Source organism: Dasypus novemcinctus, chromosome 10 (assembly GCF_030445035.2).
Source record: "Dasypus novemcinctus isolate mDasNov1 chromosome 10, mDasNov1.1.hap2, whole genome shotgun sequence".
Taxonomy (NCBI): Eukaryota; Metazoa; Chordata; class Mammalia; order Cingulata; family Dasypodidae; genus Dasypus; species Dasypus novemcinctus.
This window is the reverse complement of record NC_080682.1, coordinates 110540608-110560957: the sequence shown is the minus strand read 5'-3', so window position 1 is coordinate 110560957 and position 20350 is coordinate 110540608. Positions and strand designations below refer to the sequence as shown.

General features: G+C 41.1%; 1 protein-coding gene across 7 annotated transcripts in view; it reads left to right on the top strand.

Moving 5' to 3' along the window:
• The window catches only part of PAK1 (p21 (RAC1) activated kinase 1), a 169225-nt gene that overhangs the window by 47119 nt on the left and 101756 nt on the right, over positions 1–20350 (top strand). Inside the window, exon 1 of one of the 7 annotated variants that reach the window (XM_004466268.5) lies at positions 10589–11141. The exons of 4 other annotated variants lie outside the window; for them this stretch is intronic. The gene's annotated coding sequence lies outside the window, so the exon portion shown is untranslated. Of the gene's footprint in view, positions 1–10588; positions 11142–17044; positions 17372–20350 lie in introns of those variants that run through there. 2 more of the 7 variants (XM_012528182.3, XM_058306031.2) reach the window with 2 other exon arrangements.

Genomic DNA, 20350 nt, shown 5'->3' with positions numbered 1-20350 from the left:
ACATGTCATACTGAGTCTCTCCATATGTGGATGTCCTTTCACCATGCTTGGGCTCTGATTCTCCTGACCATGCTATCCCCCAGTGTGGACTTTCTCCTCATCCTGCTTAGGCTCTGGTACCCAATGTGGGGCTACTACCCTCATCATTTCTTGTCTGAACTATTCTAACACAGTCGCTTCCTAACTAGTCTTTCTGTTTTCCATTCTTTCTCCATCTTCCACACTTCTGCCAGAGTGGTCTTTCTTCACTGTAAGTCAAATCATGCTACTGATCTGTTTTTAAAAACTTTGTTAGTTCCCTTTTGCTTGCAGAATAGAGTTCTATTTCCTTAGGCTGGCACTCAAGTCCCTTTAGAGAACAAGGATTATTAACCTTTTTAAATCCATGGACCCCTTTGCCGGTCAGGTGAAAACCACAGACCTCTTGCTAAGTCCACACTATACTGTGTATTATTAATAAATATATCACACCTGTACCAACATGTCCCCAGAAGAACAATGTTTTTTTTTTTTTTTTATTTAAATTCAAGCTCACAGACCCCTTGTTAAGAACCCCTGCTCTAGAATCTGACCCAAATGTACCTTGCCTGCCTTATCTCTTGTTAATTCCTCTGTGTTACCTAGTACATCGATTCCTTCAGATTTTTGGCCTCTCTTCCACCTGGCTTAGCCTATTACTTTCTTCACTATCTGACAAGATCCCACTGGCTTCTAGTTCGTATGTCTGATATGGGATGTCAGAGTCCAACTGCAGTGATGAGCGCATGCATATGGGGAAGGAGTGGCCTGGTAAAGCCTGCCTTGAACTCCATAGTCAGAAAGGTCTTTTTTTTCTATTTCTGATGGAATGTGTCATTCTTTCTTGTTTTCATGATTAGCTCAAGATTAACTCTATCTAGTGCTCTTTATCCATTGAGTGATTGCGGTTACTGCAGTGATGAGTCTGTTGTTTAAACTTGAAGTCCATTCACAGGCCACAGTGAGGTCTGAGAGGCCCTGACTACAGGAAAGAGTTTAGATCTTGGCACTGTGGAGTCTAGATGCCTGTCTGTGCAAGAGCTCTTTCTGAAAATACTATACGTATTCACAATATTCTTCCTGTTTTGTAAATTCCAAATATGTCCTTTTAAAAGTTTCTCTACATTCTCATCCCAAATAAAATAATTCTTGGCTGCAGGCATATGGGTATTAAAACCTGCAAATAATAGCAGCTACATCACCCTCCTAAAAAAACCTGACCCGGGCTGTCTGAAGGCCAGTGTTTTGACAGCATGTGTCTTCTTCTGACAGCCTATCTGCCTTTCAGTCTGTCTCTGGAGAGGCATTTAGGGCTGAAGTGTCAGCAAAGGAGGGTTTCAAGCTTTCTCACTGACTTCAGTTCTACACAGTTCAGGGCACAGTGTAAGTGCATAGGGAGAAAGGAAGCATCACAGGCTGGGCTTCTTGCAGCATTTGGGGTGTCTGAGGAGTAAGAAAAAGATAGGGGACTGTGTAATTTTAAGCCCTACTACCAGCCTCACTTGTTCTAGCCATAGTGGCATTTTGATCCTCTTTTGTTCTACCCATTCCCTTCTCCAGGCTTTTGCCCAGGCTTTTCTTTCTGTCTAGTTTGAATTGTCTGACTTCAAAGCCTATACGCTTTTCCATGTTTCATAATCATAGCAATGAAATGGTTTAAAAAAAAAAAAAGGATCATTCACTTTTGCTTTTCCTGTCAGATGTTCATTGTCGTTTAAAATAATTTCAAAGTTGAGGTCAGGACATTTTCTAGTATATATATTCAGTTTTTGGCTCATCATACTGAGATGTGGCACCACAGGAGTTGGAATCAAGCTGTACTTACCTACAAGGCTGTCTGTTTGATTTGGACTGAGAGACAATAGGAATGCTCCCAGTTTAGGATTAGCACTCTTCCATCTGCCTAGTAGTAATAGAAATTAAAGCGGAATGAAGGCTTTTATAGTTGTTTGGGAAGCAGCATAGAAAGATCTTTAGAGGATGGTGGAGCCGAGTCTAATTCCAGCTCTAATATTTACTAGATTTGCAATCTTTGGCAAGTGTTAAGCTCTGTGTCTTAGTTTCATCATGTGTAAAATGAAGGTAATAAAGTTGCTCTTAGGGTTGTTGTGACAACAAATGATATTTTTCTGCTAGAGTAGGTTGGCTTTGACTTGGTACCAACAGTGGTTGAGAGGTTCCCACCAGAACCTAACTGTCTCTGGCCTAGTACATTATCTCATGCTTCTCAAGCCACTTATCTTATGTAATCTTCACAGTGTGCTTAGAGAGGGAAAGATAGTGTGATTATTCCTATTTGACAAATGAGGAAATTGATGCTCAGAGGAATTGTCACTTGTCTGAGGACCAGGGACCTTTGACTCCTAGTTCAGAACTCCTCTTGCACACTTCTAGAAGAGGGTAGTGTGGTAAAATGATTCCTGAATTGGAAGTCAAGTATACCCTGATTACAGTCTTAGCGAGAATTTGAGAGTCACCTTAGTTTACTACTTTATTAAAATAGAAATGCTAACTGTTCAGCCTACTGGCTTTATTATTTAGCAAACAATTATTGAGTATTTTCTATGCCATACACTATAATACACGTCCCTTCCCTCAGATTGCTCACACTTCACTGTAGAAAATAATCAGTACAATTGAGAAGGGCTATAGCAAATGTGTGCTTGTGGGGGCGGTGAGAAGGTAATGGTGATAGTCCAGGAACGTGCTACATAGGTGGCTTTGGGTTAGGCTTTGCTTGTGAGGTGAGATCTCATAGAGTTCTGAGAATTAAATTGGATAATGGATATGAATGTGCTTTGTTAATTGTAAAGAGCTGATTAAAAGTTAAGAATTGTCATATCTTACAGGAGGTATTCTTTTTGTAAAAACCTTGCCAGTCCTGGTAGAACATCATAGTTGGGTATCTAAGCTTAATTAGAGTGAGATATAAGATTTGAGTACCAAGAAAAATTGGGAGTGCATTTTTAAAAAATTCTGCTTTTGAAGTGTTTTGAGTCTAGGAGTCTTTAAAATGGGGCTATACCATTTTAATTATCTTCTGCTTTGATAAGGCAGTGGGTCTCCAGACTGCTCTTGAGTTAAAAACAGCTTTTTTTATAATGACTTTTTTTTTTCTTTTTTAAAAGCTACTTATCCTGCTACAGCATTTTAAATATTTAGGAATGATATTTAAGGCAGCCATGGAAACAAACATGTATTCTGGTAAAAGGAATTAGGGCAAGATAAAGATAAATTGGGTAACTGGAACAAAAGATATATAATGTACGTATTTTTTCAGATTTGTGTGGGTTTAGTAGATATAATTGTTAAGAGCCTTCTACATATTAGGCTTTGTTTTAAGTATTGAGGGAACAAAGAAAAATGAAACCTTCCCTAACCAAAGGGACTTATAGTTTGACTGGAGATGTAAGACACCTAGAACTTTAATATCATATGGTAAATAAAGTGATAAAAGTTTTCGTCTTAAAGGCTGGAGTAGGTATTCCGTCTTTAGGCGAGGTTGGTGTCAGAAATGGCAAGTTAGAAGAAATGACACCTGAAGATTAAGAGTTTGCTAGGAAACAGAGGATATGTGTGTGTGTGTGTGTATGTGTGTATGTATAGTGGGAGATGAGGATGTGTTCCAAGCAGAACTAAATAGCATGAACAAAGGCATGGAGGCTTAGAGTAGTACCTGGTACTTAAAGAACTCAACAAATAAGAGAGAAATTCTTCAGAATTTAACACTATAGGATGTAATAATTGATAAGATTTTGTGTTGTTCCTTTTTTGTGGAAATAATAAGACCATTTTTGGTGGTTGCAACCAACCAGCTTGCCTTGCCTGCCTGCCTCCCTTTCTCCTTCTCTCCCTCCCTTCCTTCCTTGCAAAGTGATTTAGAGGACACCTACTGTGTACAAGGAGTAGTTCTGAGGTCTGGAGATAAAGGCAAAGTCTTTACCCCTGTGGAACATATGTTTTATTGGGAGGGGTCAACCAATAAACAAATAAATTTAAAATATGTCAGTTAATGATTAGTGCTATGGATACAAATAAAACAAGGTAAGAAGGAATAAAGAGTGCCTAGGCAGTAGGGAGAGACTTGCCATTTTATAAAGAGTGGTCAGGGAAGATTTCTCTGATAAGTGACATTTGAGCAGAAACCTCAAAGAAGTGAGGGAACAATCCATGAAGGTATCTGGGGAGAGTTCAAATGACTATTAAGAACAAACACCATAGGTGGGAGTGTACATTGCTGGTCTCTACCTTCTCTTCCAGGTTTTGATGCTTTTAGCTTCTTGATTCTGTGGCTCTCTCTCTCTCTTTGTCTGAATTTCATTCTCTTATAAAGGATTTCAGTAAGAGGATTAAGACCCACCCTGAATGAGGTGGATCATATCTTAAGATCCTACTCACTGACGGATCCTACTTACAATAGGTCCATATCCACAGGAATGGATTAATTTTAAAAACATACTTTTATGGGGTATATCACACTCTACCCTCTGGACTCTAGAACACATGTTCTTTCCATATGCAAAATATATTTTCATTTCACCACAATATCCCAAAAGCCTTAAATTGTTTCAGTAACAATATTAAGTACAAGTCTCATCAAAATCTGTTATACGTGTGGTCTGTCCTGGGGTACCCTTCCCCTCCAGCTGTGCGACACTTACGGAATAAGTTATCTGCTTCCAATGTACAATGGAGGGATAGTCGCAGGATAAATTTTCCTTCCCATAGGGAGAAATAGGAAGGAAAACAGGGGTCATGGGTCCCGAACAATTCCAAAACCCTGCAGGGCATACTCCTGTTAGGTTTCCAGGTCTAGAATCATCTCATGTTTTGTCCTTGGGGCCTGATTGAGCGGCAGCCACCCTTTCCAAGTACTTGTCACATGGCCCTGCTCTCTTGCTAAACACTGGGGTGAAGTCTCCATCACATTTAGGCATTAGGGTAATGGCCAGGCTCTTGGCTCACCCTTATCAAGCATCAGGGTGGTGGCTGGACTCTAGGCGTCACCATCTTCAACCATCAGGGGTTGTCCAGCCTCTCCACAATCCCCCAGGAATCTGAGCAACCTGGGGTGGTGACACTTTTCCTGAGTAATGGGGCAGAAGGCCCGAGCATCTCCAAGCTTCCATGGTTCTGCCTTTGAAGTCATTTTTCCTTCAGTTTGTCCCTCTTCTGTCTCTGTTAGTCCAGGCTGGCAGTGGTTTTGTTCATACAGAGCTTGCGAAAAATTGCTGGTTTCACATGTAGTACACAGGGATCCAAACCATCAGGTAGTAGGACTTTCCACAGATCCTTTCAGGATAACTTCATTTCTAATCTTGACTTGCGCTGAAGTGGCTGACTAGTTCCATGTTTAGTTAAACCCTCACATGGAACACTATTCTCTGGGGACTTGCTTTCTAGAAGCTCAGAATTTTCCAGACCATCACTTCTTGGTTTCTTTGTACCCAGGAGTTCAGTCCTCAGTTTATCCCTTTCCTCTTGCATTTTACAAATAAGCTGCAAGGCAGCACTTTCCACATTTTGTTTGGAAATCTCATTAACTAGATATTTAAGCTTGTCACTTTCAAATTCTGCCTTCCATCTGATATCAGAACTCAATTTTGCCAAATTCTCTGCCACTTTGAAACAAGGATCACCTTTCTTCCAATGTGCAACGACACATTCATCATTTTTATCTGAGGCCTCATAGGAAGTATCTTTAGTGTCCATATTTCTACCAAAAGCCTCTTCAGAGCAGTCTAGGCCTTTTCTATTTTTAAACATTTTTGGTTTTTGCTATAACACCACCCCATTCCTGGTACCAAAATTACAATCAAGTGATGTGATCAGAGAATTAACATTTAAAAGGATCGCTTTGGGGGCAAGAGTGGATCAGTTAGGAGACTATTGCAACATCCTAGGTTAGAATTTCTTAACTCTTGTAAGGCCTGTCTTGTGCATTATAGGATGTTTTGCAGCATCCCTGGCTTCTACCACTAGATGCCAGTAGCACTTTCCCAGTTGTTTCAAACAAAAATTTCTTTCGGTATGGACAGTTGTCCTTGGGGAGCAAAATCCCCCTCCCCTCCTTGCCTTGTTGAAACTACTTTTCAAGGCAAAAGTTGCTGGTGGCTTGGACCAAAGCAGTAGGAGTGAAAGTGATGAGAAGCGATGGGATTGTATATATATATATTTTAAGGTAGAATTGACAGGATTTGTTGAACAATCAGGGTATGTTATTGAGAGAAAAAGTGGGTCAAAGAAGATCAAAGATTTTTGGCTTGAGTAACTGAAAGAATGGGGTTGTCATTTATTGAGAGGGAGACAAGATTTTGGATCTGTTCATTCTAACAACAGTGACACAGCTTTAACTCATTGTCCTGAGAAATAATTTGCTTCTTGAGGGTAGGAAGTAAGTCTTTACATCCTTGCATCCCTTGTGACTAGTGCTATGTTTGGCACATAGAACATATTCAGTAAATGGTGACTGAATGATGAGGTTATTTACTATTCCCTTAATCAGATTAGTACTATTTTCTAAACAGAACTCATGTTTCCTCCTCCTTCGGGCCATTGCCTTTTTGGTTCCCTCAGTTTGGAATTGTCTAATCCTGTTCCCCATCTCTATACCTCAACCTGTGAAAATTCTACTCCTTATTCAGGACCAGCTCAAATACTGCCTCTTCCATGAGGCTTTCCTCAAATAGAATGTCTCCCTTCTCTGTGCTTCCTTGCTTTCTTTGAACTTCAAGCCTATTTTGATTTATGATTATATGATTAGTTACTTTGAGTGGATTCTCCCCCTTTTTTAAATATTTCTGTCCCTCCTTTGCTTATTTCCTTAATCACAATATTTTTGTAAGCTGTTACAGTTACATTAAAAAATTTTTTAATGACCTCATTTCAGAGGTGAGCCTTAATAGGCAACTAGCCCTACCATCTAATTACTGCAAACGGAATGACATATTATTAGATGACTATTCTAAAACCCAAATCATTATTGACTGACTTCTTCCTATGTTTAATTAACTATATCAGAAGATTATTATTCTCATTCATTTAGTAAATGTGTTCTTAAATTTTTTTTGTGATTGCAAAAGAAATTAAAAACAATCATTTTCAGATCCTAAGTACTGCAATCACGGTAGTTATCAGTTAAATACATAGCTATTAGGTTGAAAGCTGTAGTGTCTAAACAAAACCAAATTTGCTAATTATTTCTGATTATTAGCCTTTATATAGTGTTTCCAGGGGTTGCAAACTCATATGCCTGCAGTGGTCAGGTGAATGTCCTAAAAAGGCCTGGTCACACCTGAGATGCATAAGCAAAACATTGCTGACCAAGACCTATGGCTTGGAGGAATAATTTGTGCTTTATTTACTTTCTAAACCAAAAAACAATACAAATGCAGGGCATTACAGTACTTTAAAAAAAGTTAACTGCTAACTTATTAACTAACAGCTTGAGCAAGTCATTTGACTTCTCTAGGTTTTAATTTTTTTATTTGGATGTTCAGCTTGGTCTCTAAGGTCTCTTCTACCTCATTTGATTCTGCTTTTTCATTTCTTTAGCTAATAGTTTCTTCCTTGATTATCAGCTATTATCCCTTAATAATAAATAAAACTGTTGGAACCTTATCAGTATGTCTCAATTTCATAAGTCTTGTGTTTCATCAGAGGAAGCCCAGCTTGGCCAAACTTTCTATAGATGCACCAACCATTAAAAGAAAGAGTATGTGAGTCTGCTCTCTGTGTCTGTTCATTCTTTGCTCTCTGTGTCTGCTAGTCTTCTTTTTGAGGAGGCACTGTGAACCAAACCTGGGACCTACCATGTGCGAGGGAGGTTCCCAATTGCTTGAACCACATCTGCTCCTTCCTTGTTGTGTCTCTTTGTGTCTCCTTGTTGTGTCAGTGCACTGTGCCAGCCTGTCACATCAGCTTACTGTCTTGCTCATCTTCTTTAGGAGGCAGTAGGAACCGAACCCATGTGGTAAGTGGGTGCCCAACTGCTTGAGCCACATCTGCTCCTTTATCAGGCTTTTGTGACCATTTGAAATTTGGGAAACTGAAGTCTAAAATAAAGCTCTCTGAATTTGATCTTTCATGCTGATGTTATTAATGGCTTCACTTAAAATTGTGAGATATATCTTATTGTTCTTCATCCTATCCTATTTATTTTGTGTATTCAGTTTTCAGCACTTCTTACAGTTTTATATGTGCCAATATCTCCTATTGGTGGTGAACTTCTGGTCATCCTTAATCCTGTATCCCAGTATAGCTAACATGGTAGATGTCTGATAAATGTTTGAAGAGATGGCATACTTATTAGATTAGCAGGTGGCAAAGGCTGGTAGGGAAAACTGTTATATTAGATTGCAGAGAAAGAGGGAGAGAAAGAGTTTGAAAGGACAGGCTAAATCCAGTAAGATAAAATTTAATGAGGATAACAGTGAAGTTCTGCATTTTAAGTTCCTAAGAAATGGCAACATATGGACAGCCTGGAGGAGACCTAGCATGATGCTATTCTTATGAAAAAGACTAGTGGTTTTGGCTGCCTGAGCTCAGTGTCAGCCAAAGGTTTGCAGTGGCTAAAAAGTTAATACAACTTTAGACTGAATTATTGGAAGTACTAAGTAAAATTAAAGGACGTGAAAGTCACACTCTTTTAGTGGTGTCATATGTCTCTCAAGGTACCAGGCAGCATGAGGATCATTACAAATAGGACTGTGTTTGGTGGAGGGTGTTCCTAGATCACTTCTTCCCTCTATATATTTTTAAAGCTTCCAAGGCGATTCTAGATGACAAGCAAAGTTGAAAATGACCATACTAGACCATATGAGCATAAGCCCCTTGAAGGTGTGGTTCTGTTCACTGATGTATCTATCCCCAGTGACTTGCACAAGATGCTTTAAATGGCTGTTGAATGAAGAAATGAATAAAAGAACTGGGGATATTTATCCTGGAGAAGAGGAAAAAAATGGAGGGATTGGATAGATCATTATGCATAGATATCTGAAGACCTTTAATGTGACTTGCCCTGAAGGATGTTTTCTGAGTTGCTTCAGGAGGCAAAACTGGAAGCTTCCAGAGAAGCACCTGGTGGAATGTGAGCAAGCACTGTTTAATAGTGCTAGGAGAAACTGAGCTTCCTATTCCTGTATATGTTCTTGGAGAGCCTGGAAGACCTATAAAAGGTTGCTGCGTGGAATGGGAAGATGAATAAGATCAGAAAATATGATTCTTGGTTATTAGTTTGAAAAGCTATGTTCAAGGCATCTGTTATCTATCTTGTAAATTGGGATGAAAGACAAGGGGGGGGGCGTCAAAGGAACTTTTTGAAACTGCTTTGAACTGAGTTCTCATAATGCAGCAGGATCCCCCCCAGTATGTATTATTGAACAATTCTCTCTATAATGTAGATGTCTTCAGGAGACACCCTGTTTCCTCCCCACCCTCAACACCACCAGATTTGAGATTTCTGGTCTTTGGAACAGCATCAGGGTGTAAAGGGCCCTTGTGTCCTCAAGGAATTCTTCCTCTACATTCTTCCACTTTCAGACTGATATGTATACATTGAATGGATGGTTCAGATGTCTGTCAGGGAGGATGGTTCAGTACCATGAAATTTCCCCATAGCACATTTCATTCATTAGGCATAATGCTGGTTACGCTCTTTGCCAAGCACTAGGGAGAAGGATGCGGCCACTGATAGAACCATGACTAACAGTGGTCTCTTGTAAACAACATGGCAGAGAAGAATGAAGCATAGACTTAGAAGTCAGACCAGGGTTTGATGACTCAGCCATTTACCAGCCCTGTAGTCTTGGGAAGTCACTCTGTGATCTTTCACTGGTCACGTTCTTTCATCAAGTTCTGCTTCTCCTTCTAAACTGTATCTTTATAATATGCTCTTTTCTTTTCATTTTATCTTCCAGTTTATCAGTCTAAATCATTACCATAACCTCTTGCCTGGAATTGTGAAAGAATCTACTAACTTGTTTTCCTGTTTCTGTCCATCCTATCTCCCCATTCCTCATTCAGCAGTCGGTGATCCTTTAAAAAATGTAAATTAGATCTTGTCATTCTGTTTCAAAACCTTCCAAAGCCATCCTCTTGTACTTAGAACAAAATCCGAACTCCTCATTATGACCTGGAAGAGACTTTCCATAATCTGACTTCTGTTATATCTCTGGCCCTGGGGTGTTGGTGGAGGGCAAGGTAATAATACCTTGGAGGGATCATTTGGAAATTGTGTGGTGTTTTTTATTATCATGGTGGTGGGAGGGGGTCACTACTGGCATTTAGGGGGTCTTGGTCAGGCTTTGTAAATGTCCTGCAGTGTGTTCAGCTCAGGGTCCAACACAGTGCCTGATATACAGTAGGTGCCTAAGGGTTATTTATTTTATGAAACTTCCTGGACCTGTTTTGTCATATGTAAATTGTTAAAGTACCAACTTCTTATGTTTGTTATGAGATAGATATGAAATTTATAAAGCACCAGGTACACAATAGCACTTAATAAATTGTAGCTGCTGAGCTTTCTTTGCTGTAAACAGCTCTGAGTGCCTACCTCGTTTTTTCCCCATTAGAATTAGAAGCTGACCCTTTGGGGGAGGCTGTGGAAGGTTGCTTCTCTTAGAATTCTAGGAGGTCTGACAGCAGAGTATTGGAAAAGGATTCGTCCAGACCCAGCTGCAGAAACTAAGGCGCAGAGGAGCTTTCGGATTCTCTTCCTTGACTTGAGCTCACCCAGAAATCTGGCAGGCCAGGGAATGTCAGTTACCTCCCGCTGGTGACAGTGGGAGGGAGGAAAGAGCCGAGAGGGTGAGAAGGTAGTAGCCTCCTCGCTTTGAGCTCTTCTCAGAAAGGAGAAGCTTTTGGCTTGCTCCCGCCTCCTTCCCTCCTTTCTTCCTCCGCCCCTTCTGCTTCACCAACCCCGCGGCGCCTTCGCCGCCGCCCTGCGAGGACGCGAGCGTGCTGCACCTCAGGAGCTGCGGCCCCTGAGCTGCTCGGAGCCGGCCCAGCAGAGGCGAGCCGAGCCGGTGGGGTCAGGGCGTTGCTGGGCCCGGCGGGGCCGGGAGAGTTGCAGCTTTGCGAGAGAAGCAATCACTAGGGATGTCGGGGCCGGCTCCCCACGCCAGGTAATGCTTGCCCTGCTTGTGGAGCGCTCAGCTGGACGGTGCTCAGGGGGTCCCCGCCGGCTTCCGGGGAGTGGTAACACGGTGTCCGGGAGATTTTTAGGACGCCTTACTTTGCGTTCTTATAAGGCGCCCTAAATGAGGGAAGGTGCTGAGAGTGGAACCCTTGGATGAACCCACCCAAAGCTAGGCCTGCGCTGGAAGCTGTACTGACTGTGGGAAGGGTATGAAGGGGAAGCTGCGCTTTTGGAGGAACTGCTCTGTGGCAGGAGCCGGTCTCCTTTGCTAGCACCCTTCCGCTTGGCGGTCAGAGTGATGCGTTCCTCTCCCTTGACTTAGCTGCAGGCCTGTTGGGATCATGGGGCTTTTTTTCCCTTTGGAGGACTGGGGGTGACTGTTAAGGGGTGGAGTGAACTGGGAAGTAGCAGATCTGAGGACTGGTCTTTCCTCAGTTTCTTAATCTGAAGTGAAGGACATTCTGCTTGCAACTTTAGTTTTCCCAGGGTGTCATATTGTCTTTTGGAAAAGTGATCTGAAATAGATTGTGGAGATGTCCCATGAGCACTAGGAGGCAGGCAGAATTGGGAAGCAGATATTGTTATTCTATGTTCCAGCCAGGTTTTTTGGATGGCATCTTGCTGGTCTGTTCAGGACTCAGTGACTTCATGGGCAAGGCAGAGCCTGAGAATGCTGTTTATTTCAGTGCTGCAGGATGTAGGTATTTTGCATGTAGGGAAGTTGGGTTGGGAAGAAGCAGGTATGTTAATGGTTTTTCTTTAAACTGTCCACTTGATACTTGGGTATCAAAGCTGCTTTAAACTAGGCCATCTTCTTTGGAGCCTTCTTTCTCTGCCAGGATAATGTGAATCCTTGGTGCTGTGTAACTTCTTCATCACTGTAATTCCTTCCTTCTTTGATTATCTGAAATACATGTCAGGCCTGATAATAAATCTATCTTGATTATTTTGGACCTTCCTCTTCCCCCTAGTTTTTCTATGATCCACCATCTCCGCTTCCTTTTCTACTTCTTTGAATTTCCTCCTCCTGATCATTTTTCCTGCCCTTTCCCACTTAGCCCCCACTTTCTGCCCTTTTTTCTTTCTGCTTCCCTCATATTTCCCCTTTCTTTCCTCTCCTCTTCCATAGCCAGTTTTTCCTTCCTTATCTTCGATCCGTCTCTTCTTGGCAAGGATTTCTTCTTTTTTTCCTTAGAATATCTAGTTAAACTTCCTCATTTTTTGTTAGGTTATGGTTTGTAGGGACCTTTGTTGTGTTTATGAGGTCTGTACACTGTTTCCTACCTAGCTCCCTTTGCTTTTAGCTTTTATCTCCAAATTCCATCTCCCCCAAGTGCCAGTCTCTGCCCTTACTGCCTACCAAGAAGCAATCCTTCTTCCTGGATTTGTCTCCCACTTTCCTGGGAGACCAGCAGATAGGCAGTAGGGTGTGTGCAAGAAGGGAAGTGGGAGGTTTGAAGGCTAGCGGAGAGAATGAGTAGGCTGGGTAGAGACTCATACTCCCTTTACTGAAATGAGTGAATAAGAGAGGGCCAAAGACTGGCATTTCTGAGGAAAGGGAGGTTGACCCATGAGCCCAGGAAGAGGGGAAGAGCATGGGCGCTTATGGGTTAGCTGGAGTGGGGGGGGGGCGCGGAGAGGAGAGGCATTTTGAAGAAGGTTGCCTAAGCAAGACTGGGAGAATTTAGGGGTAGGGGTGGATATGGAGGGAGTGGTAAGGGAGATTACAGTCTGGAAAATGGAACCACACAGATTAATTTTCTTCCCCTCTGAAGGCTTGCCTTTTGGACTGGTGGAGTCTGCACAGCACTTTTTAAAATTTTTAAAAATTTATTAGAGCCCCCTAAATAGGGGACTGAGAAGAGGAAGCAGAAATGAGAATGAAAAGGTTACTGTTTTCCTAGTGCTCATTGTCTAGACTAGAATGCGAAATGTGTATATATACAAAAATCTTTGAGTAGGCATCCATCTATTATCGAACATTCTCTGAATTTAGTTATGGTACCGGATGCTGGGGGATAAAAAAAGATGGAAATTGGACTCAGTCACTGCTCTCCATCCAGTGCAGGTCAAGGGGTGTGGACACCTTTGACCTCATGTGGAAAATATGTAGAGCAAAGCATGAGAGGCTGTGTTAATGTAGTGGAAGAACTTTTGATTTAGCAAGTCATAGGCAGAACTGGGACCTAAACTCAAATCTTCTGTAAAGTTAATAGCTATTTTCTTTAATACTATGTTATCTCCTGACCCTGTATGCATAGAGTGTTACAAAAATTTTTCTTATGTTAACTTTTTTTCCCACCTTTTGAACCCATTCGTGGGACTGCTGGGTTCAAAAAAGAACATTTTCATGTGTTGGGTCACGTATGACCAAACACACACTCATTACCTTGGAAGGTCAACAGACTTGGTCCTTGTTAACTTATCTGGTTACTGGTTACTTGGGTGGCTTGTTGCTGAGCTCCCTCTATGAATCATTTGATCTCTTCTTCCCCTTCTTCCCCACTCCATTTTCTTAAATTCAATTTCTGGCAGCTGTAAGTCCCAGAGGTCAGATGGAGGTAGGCCAGGCTTTTTACTTCTATTGGCCTCTGTAAAATGGCAATTTATACCTAATAAGGTTGATGAGAATCAAGTGAAATAATAAGTGTGAAAATGCTTTGTAAACTGTGGAGTGCTATACAGATGTTACTCTGGTTATTCCTGACTGTGTTTTCCAGCCTTGAAAAATGTGTAGATGCTGCCGCCTGAAAGGAATGCCTAGGATTGCTCACTAACTAGTTTAAATATTCCTCCAGTATTTCTCAGGTCAAATGAAAAATTTTGGCATTGTCTTCTTTTTTCCTTTTTTTTCTCCACACCCTCTATCCAATCTCTAAATAATTAATTTGGCTCTGCCTTCATAATATATCTACTTTTGAAATATATCTGACTACTTCTCTTTCCCTGCTGCCATCTATCCAAGCCTCCATCAATTTTCACTTTAATTATAATTTGAGATCTCATTTTATTCGGCCTTAAATGTATCTTCCTCAGAGAAACTTTTCCTGATCACCTTATCTTACATACCACCCCTGCCTTCGTGCCCTCCCCTCCCCCCAGTAGTCACACAAATTGCTGCACTTCAATTTTCATTATGGATTTGACAGTGTGTATTTATTTGCATTTTTCTTTTTCTTTTTAAAACTTTTATTGTGGTTACACACACACATATATATATAACAAAATTTCTCATTTTAACAGTTTTTTGAAGTACAGTTCAGTGGCATTAGTTACATTTACAGTGTTGAGTTACCATCATTTTCATCCATTCCTAAAACTTTCATACCCCCAACAGAAACTCTGTTCCCATTAAGTAATAACTCCCCTTTCCCCAGTCCCTGGTAAACTCTGATTAGCTTTCTGTCTCTGTAAATTAACTTATTCTAGTTATTTCATATAAATGGAATTATACAGTATTTGTCTTTTTGTGTCTGCCTTTGTTAACTGTGGCAGTTTGATATTATTTATGAGTTCCAAAAAGAGATGTAGATTATATTTGTAAATTGGTCTGTTCCTCTGGGTATGATATCCTTAGATTGCTTTAAATTCAAAATTTTTAAGTTTACTTGATTAAATCAATTTACGGCCTTTGGTTCAATCATATCAGTAGGGTGTGACTCGGGGTCGAGTCCCCACCCCCTCAGTGGGCTATATAAATGAACCCTCACTCAAGAAGACAGAAGAAGACACAGAAGAAGATATGGAAGAGGAGAGAATTTGGTTATTTTGGACCTGCCATGTGACAGAAAGGAGAAGGCTCAAACAGATAGAGCCCTAGGAAGAGAGACTAGTCCTCTGCCAGTCTACAGCTGAGATCAGAAAAAGCTGGACCCATGGAGCCTTAAGAGGGAGAAGGAAGGGGAGACCAAGGAGAGATCACCTGCCATCTTGCTTCAACACGTGGTAGCAGAGTTTGGTGAGGAAGTAACCTTGAGTTGGGCTCTTTAGAGCCTTATAACCTATAAGCTTCTACCCCAAATAAATACCCTTTGTAAAAGCCAACGGATTTCTGGTACTTCACATTAACACCCCTTTGGCTGTCTAATACCTTAATACAATGATTTCAAGGCTCGACCATGTTGTAGCATGTATCAGAACTTGATCGAGTAATACTCCATTGTAATTTTATACCCCTTTTTGTTTACCCACTCATTTGTTGATGGACACTTGGGTTGTTTCCACCTTTTGGCTATTGTGACTATCGCTGCTGTGAACATTGGTGTACAAGTATCTGCTGAGTCCCTGTTTTCAAAACTTTTGAGTATATGTTTAGGAGTGGAATTGCTGGGTCATATGATAATAATTTTATATTTCACTTTTTTAGGAACCTATTTGCTTATTTTTTTGTCTGCTTCCCCTACTAGACCATAAACTCTGTGAGGCCAGGGACTTTGTTATATTCATTATAGCAAAGTATTTAGATTAATACTAGTACATTGTAGATGCTTATGTGCTGAATGACTATTTATCTAATGGAAAGATGTAGTTGGAGATCATCCCAGGTGAGAGGAAATAAGTGAAGTAGCAGAGGGAGAAGAGAAATTGGCTTTTGATGGGAGAGGGACAGGTCTTTCTTTGTAACTGGAGGGAAGAAGAGGAGGTGGATGCAGAAACACGTAGGCTTTTTGATTTGGGGTGGGAAAATGGAATTCTCCTGAAATGATTTTAATTTTCTCATTGAAGGTAAGCTCATCAACCAAGGGGGAGGGGTGGGTGGGAAGATTAGGGGATAGAAAGTATGACTGGGAAAGCAAACTCACTGGAGAAATGTGATATGCTTTGTGGGCTCAGTTGAAGTCTTATTTGAGGGAGAAAACCGTAACTTTCAAGTGAAAGCAGTCAGCAAGGTTTTGTAGTATTCTCTCCAACATTAAGCAGCATTGATATAGAGACAGTTGGGAGATAGTTGAGACAGTTGCTCTTAACGGTCTCGAAGCTGGGGTTTGTACCAATTAAATATTGGAAAGGGAGAAAAGATCAAGGATTTTTTATGTTTGAGTGGTTTTGATGGACTATGGTTAGATAAAGAAAAAATTGAATATAGGAGAGGCTGATGGGTAGTGCAAATGAAGCCCAGGAATTATAGTGAAAGTTGTTCAGTACATGAGTTGCATAGATAGGTTTTATTTGGAGTGTGCTTGATTCATTCCACATATTAGAATTGATACAGATTTCTGTTATAAGGTTCAGGGTGTGACCATGGATTAGTGGCTAACTTGACCTGGAGGTCAGAAAATGGAGTGGCCAGGGTCTTGGAAGAGCCATCACTGTGGCTGTTAGTCACCTAGAGTGGTAATTGGAGGGGTGCAAAGACTGTAGCAGGATCTAAAGCCTTTGAGTGGGAGTAAACAGGAAGTGGGTAGGTAGGAGGACGAAAGTGTGGTAGCAACCACTGGAGACTACTCAAAGGAATAGAGTTTTTTACAAGAGGAAGGGAGAGAAATGGTCTGGAAAACTCAGTGAAATCTAAGGACAATACTTACAGGTGTTCTGTGTGAGAGAGAGAAAACACCTTCCGTTGAGAGGGTGGCAGGAGAAGTCACTTCTTCAGGTGATAGCCAGGTTTTGTTTAAGGCAGGGAGGCAAAGGGAAGTGACATGATGACAAACGGGAAGGTCCCAAGTTAATAGTGGAAGGGATCCAGAGTCAGGAAAGGTGTGGGGAATTTTGGTCAGATTAGGTAGTATACAGAAGAGTTTGGGGATTAGAATTTGGGTGATCACAGATGACTGAAGTAAATGGACGCTGGAGGTTTAATTGGCTTAGTCCTATTATATTTTTTCATGTGGTGGCTCTCAGTGCTTGAGAAAATCTTCTTTGAGGCAGCATGTGGCCATGTGGGAAATCACAGGATATGTTCAGGCAGAGACTGACTGGAAGGTCATCCATCTAGGAGACAGTAGAATAGAATCTAGTGTTTCCTGGGAGGTTGATCCCAGTCGCCTTTGTTGTTCCTTCCAGCTCTCAGATTGTAAGTTTCTCAGGTTTTAGTGTTTAAGTGCTGGGTTTTTTGTTTTGTTTGCTTTTTTTTTTTTAACCAGCTTTCAAATCCAGTGGGAGGTCTAGAGGTTTGGAGCTTAAATTTGAATTTTTTGCCTTAACCATTGGTAAGAGCTCAACTGGGAATGCAGGTCAGGAATTTCCCAAGACTGTAAGAAGAGGACTTCAGTACCTGTAAGTACCCCTTTCTACTACTAAACCTACTGACTGTCTTCAGGGGTGGTAGGCGTGAGGAAGATGTGTATGTGTGAGGATTGGGGTGGGAGGGGGATGCAGTGAGAGAAGTGCTGGGCCAGCCTAATTTCAGAAGGTCTTCCAGGTACAATGCTTTGTTCATTCTACCTTAAATTATAATGAGTTCAGAAGGAGTTCTTTTGAGAGAATCAGAATAATCAGAAGCTAGTCATGTAGGTACATTGCATACTCCTATGGCTTTCAGGTTCCCAATTGTAATATAAAGGTTTATAACTGGCTGATTTTTCAGGATCCTCCCAGCTCCTGTGTTTTATTCCCTCTAAAGTGAGCTTCCTTCATCAGTGAACCATTACGAATTACCTAGTTTGTGCCAGGCCTGTACTAATTGGTTCCGGGGACAGTAGAGATTAGTTAGGCTAGGTTTCATCCCTTGAGTTGTTCATGGTCTGGTGAGGACAGCAAGCATGGATTACAGTTGGTATGATGAAATATGGAAACTGTTACATAGAAGTATGTATAAAATGCTATTAAAATTTGGGGAAATGAACTACTAATATTGGGTGGAAGTAGAGAAACTTATGTGACGATTTCATAGATGAAGTGATTCAACCTGGGTCTTGAAGGATGAGTAGGAGTTTGCTTGTCAGACAAGTTGGGGCATTTTTGGCAGAGAACAGTATGAGCAAAGGCAGAGGCATGAAAGCTTCTTGAGCTAGAATGACAAGTTTAGGGAATAGTGGAGATAAAATTGGAAAGATAGATGGGAAAGGGAACAGATATTTTTGGACATCTATTTTGTTCCAGGCAGCATGTTAGGTGCTTTTATATGTTTTTAAAATTTTTCTTAACTCATAAATAGTCTCTTTTGTATTTTACAAAAGAGGAAAATGAGGGTCAGAAATTAAAGTAGCTTTCTTAATAGCCTATAAAAAGCTAGGAGCTTTCTCAAACACCCCCTCCAGTTTTTCTCTTTGCTGTCCAGTGATTGCTTTCTTATTGCTAAACTGGAGCAAGTAGTTGCAGGCCGCATAGCAGGAGTGCCTTTGGTCAGAAGGACATCCCTCAGCACATTCAAGACTGCAGCATTCCAGGCCCCTGCCAAAGAAAGCCTCCTGGCACAATTTAATTAAATATCATATTCTCATAACCAGGTCATCAAGGGCAACAGTACTCCCCAGTCTTGGGTAGGGTATTGGTCATGCCAGTCTCAGCCTCACTGAGGCTCACTGAGGTTGTTCCAGCTGAGAAACATGATTAATATATCTAATAGGGGTTTCCCCCCTTCTTCCTTTTCCTCCTTCATAATAAGTAATGGCCTCTGAGGGATTATCGGAAGTTATCTATTTCATTCCAGAGTAAACAGTGAAGTATGTTGTAGTGGAAAGAGTAGTGGTTCTAGAGTCCCACAGACATCATTTCAAGTCCCTGCCTCTATTGCCTGTTAGCTCTGGTGACTTTGGGTCTCTGAGACTTTGCTTCTTCTGACATGCTCACTATTTTATCCCCAGAGCTGAGGATAGCCTGGCAAACAGTAGGTGATCAGTGAATATTTGCATGAATGAATGAGCAAAATGATAACCTACCAAATAGATTTCCACATTTTCTGTAAACTCTAAAGTGCTATCCAATGCTAGTGTTTACTAAAATGTCAGCCCCAAATGATGGCTGAAATCCTATTTATAAAGATGATTAGTCCAGGAGGTTCTTCAGGGAAACCATTTTTAGCATCTTAGCAACTCTGTTAAGCAGTTTAGAGGAATCTCCTAAACTCCAGGCTTCATTGTATTGCGCTCAGGGCATCAGAGTTCTCTATACAGACAGATAGCAGCTGATGTCCTCCTCCAGGCAACACCTCTTTTCTCATTGTCATCTCTCCACAGCCTTGTTTTTTTAATCAACAACATCATCGTTAATTTTTAACATGGGTTGTTCATGGTCGAGCTCTAGAACTGCTTAAAAGGGACCATTTTTCTGACTAGTGGTATGTGTAGTGCAGAACGTTAAAGGCCATCAGGGATCTGCTTTGTGCTATCTTGTCAGCCTCCCACTTTAGTTCTTCATGTTGTTTTCTACCACACTCTTACACTTAACATTATTCCTATAGTCTAGGATGCATTTGCCGTCATCTTTTTCCGTCAAAATTATTCATATTTATTGTCTGTTTGCTTTTGGTCAAAATACCAATGCCTAGGCCTGTCCTAGACCTATTAATTCAGACTCTGGCATTAAAGCTCAAGCATTGGTGTTTTTATCTTAGCATTTTCTTAGGAAAAATTTCAAACATACAGCAAAGCTGAAAGAATTTTTCAGTAAATACCTATATATCCACCACCTAGATTCTGCCATTAACACTTCCATACACTTGCTTTATCACATCCATTATGTATTTTATATTCCTTGCTACCCCCCTCCTGTCCCCAGATGGCTCCCTCATCTGTCTGTTCGTTGTTTGTGCTTGTTGTCTGCTCGCTGTGTCTGCTCGTCTTCTTTAGGAGGCACGGGGACCGAGTCTGGGACCTCCCATGTGGGAGGCAGATGCCCAACTCCTTGAGCCACATCTGTACCCCCTATATATTGTATATTAATATGTATATTATATATCACACCTCTATGTTTGTCCATTAACTATCTTACTTTTTTTAAGAAATGCATTTCAAAGTAAACTGGAGATATTAGTAAACTTTCCCAGCAGTAGTGGTTTAAAAAGCTCACAGGTGATTGTAATAGTCTAGGGTTAAAGACCAGTGGTCTGACCTAAGTCTCTTCAAGCCTCTACTCTTCAAACCACCTTATCTGTGAAGCTTCCCGGATTACCCCAGTTCAGCTTAGTCCCTCTTTCCCATGGGTTTTGGCATCTTACTGCTTGTCCTGTCCTGTAGCACTGTCCACAGTTGGCCTGGTGTTGTGGTTTCTCGGGTCTTGTCTGTCTTGCTTACCAGACTGTGAGAGCCTTTAGGG